The sequence below is a fragment of the Sturnira hondurensis genome, unplaced genomic scaffold (assembly GCF_014824575.4).
Source record: "Sturnira hondurensis isolate 20B ecotype Veracruz unplaced genomic scaffold, ASM1482457v3 Scaffold0018097, whole genome shotgun sequence".
Lineage (NCBI taxonomy): Eukaryota > Metazoa > Chordata > Mammalia > Chiroptera > Phyllostomidae > Sturnira > Sturnira hondurensis.
Window position 1 is genome coordinate 2497921 of NW_028090728.1, and position 12341 is coordinate 2510261.

At 52.9% G+C, this 12341-nt stretch overlaps 1 protein-coding gene across 3 annotated transcripts in view; it reads right to left on the minus strand.

The window, feature by feature from the left end:
- The window catches only part of RAI1 (retinoic acid induced 1), a 106405-nt gene extending 98741 nt beyond the window's left edge, over window positions 1–7664 (minus strand). For all 3 annotated transcript variants that reach the window (XR_005069793.1, XM_037068735.1, XM_037068736.1), the window contains exon 1: window positions 7203–7664. The gene's annotated coding sequence lies outside the window, so the exon portion shown is untranslated. The remainder of the gene's footprint in view (window positions 1–7202) is intronic.
- Between the last annotated feature and the right edge of the window lie 4677 nt (window positions 7665–12341).

Below are 12341 nucleotides of genomic sequence, written 5' to 3' on the forward strand. Positions count from 1 at the left end.
CCACAGAGTAGACAGCTTCTTCCCTCACTCTGCACGTCCTCGTCTTAGCTTGCAACACAATTACATATAACTATAATAAATCCACACAAGTACAATTCTTTAATGTCTCCTCACTACCAGAGTGTAAGCTTCACAAGGGCGGGGTGGCACCCCCTTGGTCACCATGTTTCTTCAGGGTGGGGCTTCCATTCACTATGGACATCTTGGCCCTGTGGACATCTTGGGCCACTTTGCCGTGAAGGCTGTTCCTGTGCATCCGAGGGAGTCTGGCAGCAGCGCTGGCTTCTACCCACCAGGTGCCAGCACCTCCCCTGCTGAGACAACCAAAATGTCTCCAGACACGGTCTACATGTTGCCTGAGGGTTCTGCCTGCCGAGGACATTCAGACCGTGAGAACCACTAATTTTGGACCCCTGCTTTGTGGCCTAGCACAGTGCCCTCCTCCCCCAACAAATGAATGCATGGCTCTTGCCCTTATTTTACCTCTTTATCTCTTACTATAATCATCATACATTTCACTGTCTCATCAGACCAGAAACTTCCAGAAGGCAGGCTCATGTGACTCCAGCTGTTTATCAGTGCTGATTGTCCTTAAATATTTGCGGAAGGAATAACAACCAAAGCACCAGAAAGCACAGTATTAACATCCAGTGTGGTTCCCTCCTCCCTCCACATGCTGGATCACTGGTGACTTTGCTACAGGAGCCGGGGTTCTCTGGGCCTTGGCCTTTCCATTCATTGTGATAATGCTTTGTTCCATAGTGTTAGTGAAGGGATGCAACTTCCCATGTCTAAAGAGCTGTAGCTCCCAAGAAATGTTTTAGGTGATTTTTAATTTACATTTATGTTTTCTAAGAATTATTGTTACTAATAAGCAATATTTATTGAGCTCTTTGCTATGTGTTACAAACAGCTAAGTGGCATTAGAGGCACCATCTCATTTAATCCTCCTAAAACAAAAACCACAAAGTAGGTGTTATTAATTTTGCTGTTTGACAAATGAGGAAATAGAGGCTCTGAGAGCCAGAGGTACCTGCCGCCTAAGGATGTCCAGATACGATTTGGTGGCCTCCAGCAATTGAGGATATCAATCAGAAAATACCTTCAGCCCTGACTGGTGTAGCTCAGTGCAGAGCATCAGCTTTCAAACAGAAAGGTTACGGCTTCCATTCCAGATCGGTGCACAGGCCTGGGTTGTGGGCCAGGTCCCCAGCTGGGGGCATGTGAGAGGCAACAATCTGATGCTTCTCGCCCTCTCTTTCTCCCTCCCTTCCCCTCTCTCTAAAAATAAAATAAAATCTAACAACAAAAAAGAAAACACTTTCATCTTCAATATTTGATACTGAAATTCTTTCTAAAGTCTGTGAAGCCCACATGGTGCCAGGCAGAATCAGGCCTTTCTGAGTGACGAAGCCCTGGCAGGGCCTCCGCACCGCCAACTTCACCCTCTCCATGGCCTCCACTATAGAGAGCCATGGAGAGGCCTGGGAGGCCCGAGGCGGAGGAGGGCTGGGTCCGGAGCCAGGTGCTTGGCGTGGAGCACTGCCACTCCCTGCCCAGGTGCCACCCTCTCAGAGAAGTCCTGGCTGGGAGCAACCTCCCTCAGCATCAAGCTGGTCTGTGAGGTTCTCCAGGGCAGGGAGACAAGGAGGAGGAGGAGGAAGCATTCTCTAGCACTTTCCATGTCAGGCCCTGTTTTAAATATTTTATCTGCATTAACTCACTAACCTTCCCAATAACTCAGTGAGGTAGGTGCTCAGATGAGGAGTCTGAGTAAAGGAAATAACTTGCCCAAGTTAGTAAGAAGCGAAGTTGGGATCTGAGCCCATGCAGCTGAACTCCCAAACAGGCATGCTTACCCATCAGGAGGTACCAGAAATGTTCCATGTTAGTGACTGTGCCCCAGGACCCTGGGGCAATGTGATCTCTGAGTGAATGAATGAATGAGAGAGTGAACGAATGACTCAGTTTGTGGTTCCACTGCCTCTCCACTGCCTCTTCACTGCCTCAGAAATCACAAGTTGCTGGATGCTTTGTCAGGGTTCCCCTGCACTGCTGGGGCGAAGCCCCCTTTGGAAACAAACTCTGACCAGAAAACTAGAATTCTCACCTGCTCTACCATCCAACGGACACAGCACAGCACCATCTGTCAGTCTCTCCACCTCGCCTGACTGAGAAAGAAACTTTGTTTCAGCCAGTGTTATCTCACTGGTAGCTGACTAGGTAGCTGCAACCTGGTGTGAAGGGGAATGGAAGAACAGTGATCTCTTCCTCCTGCAAAGTCTTTTTGCCATCTTGCACACCAAAAAGTTGCAGGTTTGATCCCTCATCAGGGTACCTACAGGAGGCAATCGATCAATGTTTCTCTCTCTCTTTCCCTTCCTCTCTTTCTGAAATCAATAAATATATTCTCAAGTGAAGATTTAAAAAAAAGTTAACAGCCACATATGCTGCCTGTAACTAGAGGGACTGGTGATTATGACCATTGGAAAGGTCATGGAGCTTCAGAACAGGCAGAAGGACCTGGGGCTGAACCAAGGCTGGCCTGACCCTCATGTCTGTGTTTGTGACCCAGAGCTCAGGGCCTCAAGAGGAAACTGATGCTCAGAGAGGGAAGTGACTTGCCTGAAGCAACAGTTGGAACTAAACCTCTTCCTGATTCCAAATCTAGTGGTTCTCCCACAGTGCTGCACTGTGGACAGGCCCAGTCTCCAAGGAGGAAGCTCCGCTCAAGTCTTCACATCCTCCAGTGAGACCCCCCCCCCCCGCCCCGACCTGGGGCCTGTCCACACTGAGCTAGCCCCCTGCCCTTGTTCTGTCAGTCCTCCCCACTGGGTCCCCTACTTTCGCAGCCAATGCAGTTGACCAGAGGAGAGGGGAGACGCCACCCAGCCCAAGCTTTCTAACCCACAACTCCTAACCAATGTCACCCGCCACACACACACCCTGGGCCCTGCCACACCTGTTCTCCCTTCACAGGGCTCACTCCTGCCCCTCCCCAGCATTCTGGGTTCCTTCTCTCCTGAGCATGATTGCTTTGTGCAGAAACTAGACGGTGACTGTCCATCGGTCCTACAGATGGGGTGGGGCTGCAAGGCCAGAACATAAGCACACTCATCTTCGGGGCCACGGTGCGCACAGGGCTAAGGGGAGAAGCCAGTGAAGGCACGTCTGCTGAATGAAGGGATGGGCAGACAAATGAATGAACAAATGTCCAGTGTTGTGGGAACCCACAGCACTCCTGCATCTCTTTCCTGATGCTAAGCACACCATCCGGCAACAAGAACACCTCCCTCACACTTTCTCATGTCTCTCCCCTTCCCCTCGACCCCTCCTTCTTCTTCTTCTATTCCATCTCCCTCTCGCAGAGAAGCAGGAGACAAGGCATCTGTTTCGGTCTTGGGAGGCAAGGAGGAAGATGAAGAGCATATTAGGAGGAAGGAACAGGCCCAGCAAATGCACAGAGCCCAGGGCAGGAGGGCTGTGCTGGAGGAGGAGCGGGGCAGATGGCAGCAGAGCAGGTGCAGGAGGCCAGAAAGAGTCCCTACCAGCCTGGGAGGGACTACAGACTGGACCTTTACCCAGAATGCAGCACAAGCCCCTGGCAGTATCTGCTGTGGTTGAGAAAGATCAGTCTGGTAGTGTGGCCCACGCTGGGAGGGGCAGTGTGGAGGCAAGGAGGCCAGCAAGGAGGCCCCAGCCAGAGCCCAGCCTCTTCAGCCACCCATCCTTCTGAGCCAGCCCCACCCCTTTTGGCCATGGTAGAGGCCACGTTCCTTTCAGCCTCCAAAGGCATGCTGCATGTTCCCTCTGCCAGGAATGCCCCTCTCCTTCTTACCCACTTGTGTTTGAAGCCCCTGCTCCAAGCCCCCCTCTTCTATGAAGCTCCCATGTCCACAAGGCCCCAATTCTGGCTAAGACTGAGCACACTTGCTCCCGAATCCCAAAGCGCAGGTCGTCTATCCCACCTCCCTTGGAGCTGAATCATGCACCACCTTCCTCTACTCTTCTGTGCTTGGGTGAGTCTCGCCAAAGATGCTGCCCTCCAATATCCCCTCCATCATGCCTGTTAAGAGCTGTATGGTGCTTCCACAGGCGCCTGCTCCCGGCAGCAGCCCTGGCATGAACTTCTATGACAGTGCTAGTTCCTCAGGTGGTGTCCGGGTCTCACTCACCCACCGGGCTATGCTCCTTTGGAGGCGGCTATGTTAAGCAAGGGACTTGAAAAATAGTGGGTCCCTGAAAAATACCTGTTCCTTTGGGGTCCGTGAACCCCAGGTCTGCCTCCCACAGAAACACTGTTCAATGTACACGGCCTCCACCTCCCCACTCCCCACACAGCCACACAGGAGAAGGGGCTGGGATGGCTGTGCCATAGCTGTTAAAAGCCATGAGGTACATACATAAGCTGCCATGGAAATAGAATAGTAATAATAGTGATGGTGGTGGTGGCAACTGGCATTTATAGGGACAAGTACTGTTCCTTACATGTTTATAGAAATTAACTCATTAAATCTTCACTGCAGTCCTGTGGGGTCAGGACAGTTATTATTCCCATTGTATAGATGGGGACACTGAGGCACAGGGCGTTTGTCCCTGACTCTACAGGGACAAATGGAAAAGCCAAAGGAATGTGCACAGTAAGAGCCTGAGGTGTGTTCTCGTTTGGAGGGAAAGAAAGCGAGACGTTGGACAGCTGCACTGTGAGCAGCGAAACGTCTAGAAGGACATGCTCCACTGTGAACCAGGGTCCTTGGGAGGAGGCTGGGGTGTGGAGGGCATTTTACTCTATATACTTTTATTTCTTTTGCATTTTTTCGCAATGAGAAAAAAAATCCATGTGTTCCTTGAGTAATTAAAAAAGAGAGAACTTGGGGGGGTGGAGGGTAGTACAAGGTAAAGGGGGTCAAATAGATGGTGATAGAAGAAGTTTGACTTTGGGTGGCGGGCACACAATGCAATATACAGATCATGCATCACAGAAACGTGAACTTGAAACCTTTGTGATCCTATTAACCAATGTCACCCCAATAGAATCAACAATTTAAAAAAAGAGAGAACTTGTTAGGGCCTCTTAATGTTTGCTGAATGAATAGAAGCCAAATTCATTTTCTAGCTTGTTTTTTTTCAAACTCTGGTTATGACCCATTAGTGGACTGTAAAATCAATTTAGTGAGTTACAACCAGCAATTTTTTTAAAAAAAATCAGAGAGACCAGAATAGAAAGTACCAGATCAACAGAGGAAGGAAAAGACAGTTATTTCACTAAATCTTCATTTCAGTTATGTACAATGGGGGTGAACAAAATTGCAACCTAAAATGTATTTCTTACCACAGGTCACTAGCAATCATTTGAAAGTCACTGGTGTAGACTTCTTAGTCCAAAGAAGAAAAAGACAAGAGCCTGGGCTGCAAGGGCCTCTTGGTCCAGCGGGAGAGAAGGGGGGTTTTGCAGAGGCGAGTTTCCTCTGTTTAGGAAGTCAGAGGGGTGCCTGGCTGTTGGGAAAGGTCCAATGGAGCCCACTCCAGACTCAGCCTGGATGAACCCCTGCTGTACTTTCTTTCCCTCCAAGGCTTTTGCTTTTGAGAGCCTTTGCCAGAATTTTGGGGTTGAGCCTCCCCCAGACCAGAACGTCTGCCCACTTCACTGCGTCACCTAAAAGGCCACTTCTTGCCTAAGGATCTCTCCCTAGATGTTCCTGGGGCACGTTCCCTCCCTTGTTGTCAGCTAGAAGATTCCTTTCCAGCTTCCACAGGAGGAGGGCCAGGGAAGCCTCTGGAAACACAACCAGGTGGTCAGTTGGCAGAGGCCCCACCACCGCAGAGTGAGCCTGATGGGGACAGAGCCAGTGCAGATGCAGGATGGGGGCGGGGGGGGGGCAGTGGGGAGAAAAGAAGAGCCCCCAGCCTGGGGTACCCCGGGGGAACTGGCACCTCCACATCAGAGCTCACCTAACCCACCTTCCTCCCCTCCCGGGGAATCAAACTAAAAAGATGAAATAAAAAGAAGTAATTTCCCTGTTCTGACGTCAGCGTGAGGTCTTAACAGCCCAGCAGAGGCAAGAGACTGGATTGCAACCAGATGTAACGCTCTTGAATCCTCAACACACCGCTGCGTTAAAAGAGAAATAAGGTGGGGGTACACTCTGGGTGGGAGGGAACCGTGCAGCCCCGTCTGGGTCCTTGAATCAAAGCTGCTGAAACCTCAGGAAAGGAGATTTGGGAGGAAATGTTGAGAGCTGGAAAGCTCAGGGCCCAGGTCCGCCATTCAGGCGCGTTGCCTCCCTTCCCCCAAGCCCCCAACAGCGCATTGTTACACTGGATCTATCCATTCAGAGCTGAAAACCTAGAGCTCCCCCTACCCAGGGCTCCCAAGGCTCCAAGTGTCACCCTTGTCTCCTGCCACTCCCTTGCCCCAACCGCGCTCAGCGATGCAGTCTGACGCCCGGCCCCCACTTTGGTCTCTTGCTTCCGAGACGCTGGAGACCATCGACCTGGCCGGCACGTTGCTGTCTGGGGACATGGGGCTTGCGTGTTCAGTGCCCGGGACCGTAATGCCACCCTCCGAAGGGCTAGCGCGCCTGGGGCCTGGCCGTGTCAGGGCTCCCCGGGCCTCTGGGGCAGCTTTCTGCTGGGTCGCGAGGCCTGTGCACAGGCCCCGGCGCCTCTCCCTGGGTTGGGGCACCGCGTCGAACCCCTTAAACCCTTCTCCCCACACAGGCCCTACCCGCCCCTCAAGTCCCTGGGTCCCAAGCTGTGGCCTACGCCCAGCCCCAAGCCCCACAAGGAGACGTCGGCTTCCTGCCCCCCACCCCCTGGACGAACTCACAAAGTTCCTCTCCCGGCGCCGGGCGAATGCCACCCCCCCCATTCCCCCAACCCACACTCAGAGAACACTTCATGCCCCCGAGCGCGCAGAGCTTCCGGCCACACTGGACCCACGCTTCTAGCGCCCCCACGCCACGGACCGACCCCAGCCGACCGCAAAAACGTTCCTGAAGACCCTTATCTACGGCGCAGGGCGCCCCCACCCTGCAGCTCCCCGGACGGCCATCCGGTGACCTCGCGCACACCCCCCACCCCACGCCACACAAAGCAATGACCCCGCGGACCCCTACGTGCCGGCCTAACGCACTTTTATTCTTCGCCGGGCCTCGGATCCTGACGCCTCGCGCCCCCACAACCCGGCGTTCGGTGCTCACCTCGGTGGCCCCGCTCACTTGGGGGCCCTGGGTCTGCCTCAACGACTTCGCGGCCCGGAGGCCCGGTAGGCCATTGGGGGTCAGGGCGCGTCGGCCCGGCCGGCCCCCGGCCAGACAGGAAGGAGGGTGGGCCGCGGCGCCCCCTCCTTGCGCCGGCGCTCGGGCCGCGGTCAGGGCGGCCTGCTTGATCCGTTCGCCTCTCACCCTCGCCGCTGCCTCGATCTCCAATTTGTCTCTACCAGCCCAGCCGCGGGCGGGGGCGGCACCTGGGGGCCCTGGGATCCGGCGGCGCTGGGATCCGGCCCTGGCCACGCACCCAGACGAGCCAGTCTGGTGGCCGCGGAGAAATGCTATCCCTTATGCACAGGAAGAGCAAGCCGGCGGTCGACGCGTGGGGGGAGAAGGAGAGCTAGAGCGGGAGGAAAAAAGTTCCCGGGCGGCCAGGCTGCGCTCGCTCACGGCCCCGGGTGCCAGATGGGCTGTGCGCGCCCCGACAGCACCCCCTGGCGGTCCGCATGCCCCACTGCGCGTCCGCCCGCCCGCCCGTGCGCCTGGGGGAGGGAGGTTTGGTTGTGGGGTCCCAGTGAAGCCCTCAGGGACTCTCATGCGCCGCCTCGGGGTTGGGAACGCTGCGGGATGATGTTGGGTGGACAGCTGGAACATGGGGCAGAGGATTTGGACCCACCTCCTGTTCTCAGGTGCTTCCAGTCTCTGGTCTGGTAACCAGGCCAGGCTCCCACCATTGCCCCATCATTAGCCCTCACCGGGACCTTCCTTTGAAACATTTTTTACTTCTGAACTTAATGCGCTGGATATAAATGTCTTCACTTTCTGGGCACCTGGTACCTTGCTGGGCTTTGAGGAATCCACAGAGGTAAGTGGTCCCTGCAGTTATGGAGCTGGTGTCCTGGTGGCAAGCGACAGACAGCAAACAAATGCTTACATATTAAGAGAAGATAATTGTAGGAAGTGATAAGTGCTAGGAAGAAAATTGGCAGGTGAAGTGACAGAGGCGGGCTCCTTAGCTGGGAGTGTGAGGAGGAGGCCTATCTGGGCAGAGTTGCATAGCAGGAAGAAACCTGTCCCTGGCAGGCAGTGGGAAGAGCATCTTTGGCAGAGGGGAGAGCAAGTGCAAAGGTCCCAATGTGGGGCAGAGCTTGGTGGGTGATGAGCAAGGGGACAAGCCGCGGGCTTGCCAAAGGCAGGACCCTAACACAGGTCTGGGGTCTCTGGGGCTGCAGAGGGCTTGGAGGGCAGGATTTACATGTGACTCTAGTCTGTGGGGAAGGAAGCCACTGGCAGGTGATTTTAAGTAGAAGAATGTCAAATGAATGAGAGAACGAAACTATTAACTTACAGACTCCCTGACAGCTGCTGCTCCAAGGCTTCCATTCACCACAGCTCAGGCTGAAAGCCAGCAGCCAGCCACTTGGGAAGACTCCCATCCCGACCCCAACTCTCCATCCCGACCCCCAGTCTTATGGGGATGGTCAAGGCATTGGAGCTCCCTGGTGGCTTGGGGACTAGTGAGTTCCTGTATCAAACCTGTTTCCACATCTGTCAAATGAGGCACTGAGATTGCCAGGTACTGTGCTCTTCTATCTTGGTAAGTCCCAGGTGATAGTACCTCTTTCTCTATATCTCATTTGAGTCCATAGTCCCTCTGTGCAGGCTGGTCACATTTCACTCATGAGGAAATTGAAGTGCAGAGTGGTAAAGTCACCTACCTGTGTGGTTCTCAGGCTGGAGAATCATAGCCAAGACTTGTACTCAACGCCCCTCCCACCAAGTTCATGGGGAACAGTAAGAGCAAGACAGAAGCTGGATCAAGATGGGAACAGGGTTGTTGTAATCTAGTTTTAAACACTGACTCTGGAAGAGACAGATTTGGTTTCTAAAGCTGGCTTCTCTGTGGCCAGGTGGGTGGCTTTGGGCAAACCATGTGACTTGCTGAATGTCCATTTCTCCATCTATAAAATGGGAGTAATAGTGGTTTCTATTCACCTGGAGCTGCTGAGAGGATTAAATGAGGTAGGGTTTGGAAGCCTTTAGCCTGGGGCTTGGCATTCAGTGAATGCTGTTAGTATTTGACCTCAAATGCTAGATGTGTGGGGATGGTCCCTTTCATCGGTCCAGAGGCTTCCTTGTACCTCACATGGTCCAGCCCCCTGCCTTTCCTGCCTTAGCCTGCTCCTGGAGAGAACCTAGGGAAAGGCCAGGAGCCAGGAACAGCAGTGGGCAGCAAGAAGAGGAGGCCTCTTGGGGGAAGGAGAAGGTGTGGGATCCAAATGCTAGCTGCTGCCATTTCTGAGCACCTACTGTGTGCCAGGTGACTTCCATGTGCAGTGGTTTCCTAGGGTTGCTGTGACAATTGACTACAAGTGTAGTGGCTTAAATCAACACGTTTATGGTTTACAGCCTGGAGGGCAGAAGTCTGGGATTGGCTTGACTGGGCTAAGGTCCAGGTGTTGGCAGGTCTGGCTCCTTCTGAAGACTCCAGAGGAGAATCTGTCCTTGCCTCTTCCAGCTTCTGGAAACCACCTATATTTCATGGCTCATGATCACTTGACCTCCAGAAGCTGGAGAAGTCAAGGAAATAATTGCTTCTGTCCTCACATGTCCTTCTTCCTCTGACCATCTTGCTTCCCCTCACAAGGACCCTTGTGATTACATGAGGGCCACCTGGATACTCTGGGACAGTCTCCCCACCTCAAGACTCTTAATTTAATCACATTGGCAAGGCACCCCCACCTTCTCTCGCCATGCAAGGAACTATTCATAGTTCCCAGGGATTAGGACCTGGATATTTTTGTGAGCCATTGTTAAGGCTTACTCTCCATGCATTCTCTGAATGCTTTCTCATCACAACTCATTTTACAGACAAGAAAATATAGGCTCAGAGAGGTGAAGTCACTCATATAATGTCACACAGCAGGTAAGTCTGTTCACCTATTCCATGCATATTATTGAGTGCACACTGTGAGTGAGACATCAGGTTAGGCTCTGGGTTGCTATGTAAAAGTTACCTATGAAAAGCAAGCTGTGAGACACAGGCACGAAGTATAATGAGTCCTGTGGTCCAGTGGAGGAATACAGGGAAAGCTTCCTGGAGGAGGTGGCTTGGGAGCTGAGATCTGAAGAGTGCTTTTCCACTAGCTAAAATAGGTGGGCTTGTGAGCAAGAGCCACTTACCTGAAACTTCTCTAAGTGGTGCTTGCTGGCAGTGTGTGGGGCTTCTCGGGGATGAACTGGGAATGATCAGAGGTCACTGCCAGCATCACCAGCATCCAGGAGAGTCTGTTGAGAACTGTGCCACCCTGAGCCAGGTTCAGGTAAGAGGGTGAGGAGGGAGTGGGCTCACTGTGCAACACAGACGTCTGATGGTCGAGACAGTGTTGGTACCAAGATCTCAGACTTGCAGCTCGAAGGTGGAATCCAGGCTAGGATGCTGGGCTCGAAAGAACAAACAATGCGTTTGAAAATTTTGGAGTTGAAATACCTTTAAAGACTCTAAATTCTTGGGCCCTACCACCGTGACCTATTGTTCCCTACCCACATTTAAATCACCCAACTGACCATCAAAGGCATTTGAGTTTGAGATGTTCCCCCTTCCCTTCCCTTCCCTTCCCTTCCCAGGGTTCTTAAGGCCCAGTTTTGCATCTGAATGGCCTTGGGCTTGAACTCCCTGTAGGTTTTCTCTTAGGCCAAAAGGAGACAATGACTCCTGCCTAGGGGGCGAGACAGACCCCCCCGTGAGCTGGAAGACAGGGAAAGGGGAGGGATCTATCTCAAGATAGAGTCCTGTGCCCCGAGGGAAAAGGCTTTTGTTGGCTCACTTGATACCAGGCAAGGGAGCAAGCACCCCACCAAAGCCAATCACCTCGTTAAAGTAGACATCCCCTCATTCAGTGCCCAGAACGGAGGCGCAGGAGAGGAAGTACTTAGAGCAGGGTGGTGTGGATCGGGATTCAGGTGGGTCCTGGTGGGCTCACCTAGGCTGCTGTCCTGCCCCTTGAGGGTGAAAGACCACTGCGGTGCCAATGTTCCGCACGATGCATCTCCTGAGCCCAGGCAGAGTGTGGGGTGCTCAGCAGGCCCCCATTAGTGGGTATGTGGCTAGCGTTTACTGAACATTTTTTATGTGCTAGGCCCTGTGCATTTGGGCCTCTTATCTCCATTTTGCAGAGGAGACGGGAGAACAGGTTTAGTTAGTACCCAGAGGAGTGAGGTAGAAAAGCAGAGGGACTGATTTTCCCAGCTCTGCCCCGTACCAGCAGCATGACCCTGGGCCGTTCTGAGCCCACACTGAACCTCTCACTTCTGCAGGGAGAGTGGAGGTATCCCACCTCAAGGGCTTGACGCAAGGTGTTAAAACCCTACTGTGCCACAGAACACTGTGTGGCTGCTGCAGCTTCCCTCTCCCGGCTCACTGAGTTGGCAGGTGCTGCTCCACTCCACCTACCGAAGGAAACGTCAGTGAGCTCTAGCCAGTGCTTAGAGGCTGGCTGCAGGGAGGCGGGCCAGGGAAATCGGTGGGGTTGCCCATTTCAGAGAAGTGCAGTGATGGGTGGGGCAGAGCAGCGAGAGGCCCCTGGCCTTCTTGCAAAGAGAAGGTGAAAGCCCTGCTTAGCTCCAGGGGAGTCTGAGCACCCTAGGCTCTGCACTTCTTTCCAGTGCCGGGTCTCCTGCACCAGCAGGCCCAGGCCAGACGGGCATCATCACTGGGATGCTCCACTCACTCACTCACTCACTCACCCATTCATTCAGTCACTACACATTAACGGAGCCAGGCCCCGTTCTAGACTTCACCTCAGGGATGAGATGATGCCCCCACGGGTCTGGTGAGCCAGACAGACATTGGACCCACTCTGGACACTTCATTCTCAAGAAGAAAGCTGCTTGACTACAAATCCTCTTGCAATTGGGAATGAACATTTTTTAGTAATTGTAGAAAAGAAGTTAAATTGGAATTATATTTAAAAAATAAAACTAAAGCTATGAAAATACTTATGTTTTATCTTCTATTCAACAAAATTTAGGTTAATATGCCAACTCTTAGATTAATGTTCTGATACTTAGAATGCAAAAAACCTTTATTTTATGAGGCATGGTTTTCCCACAGAATTGCTTGATGGTCTT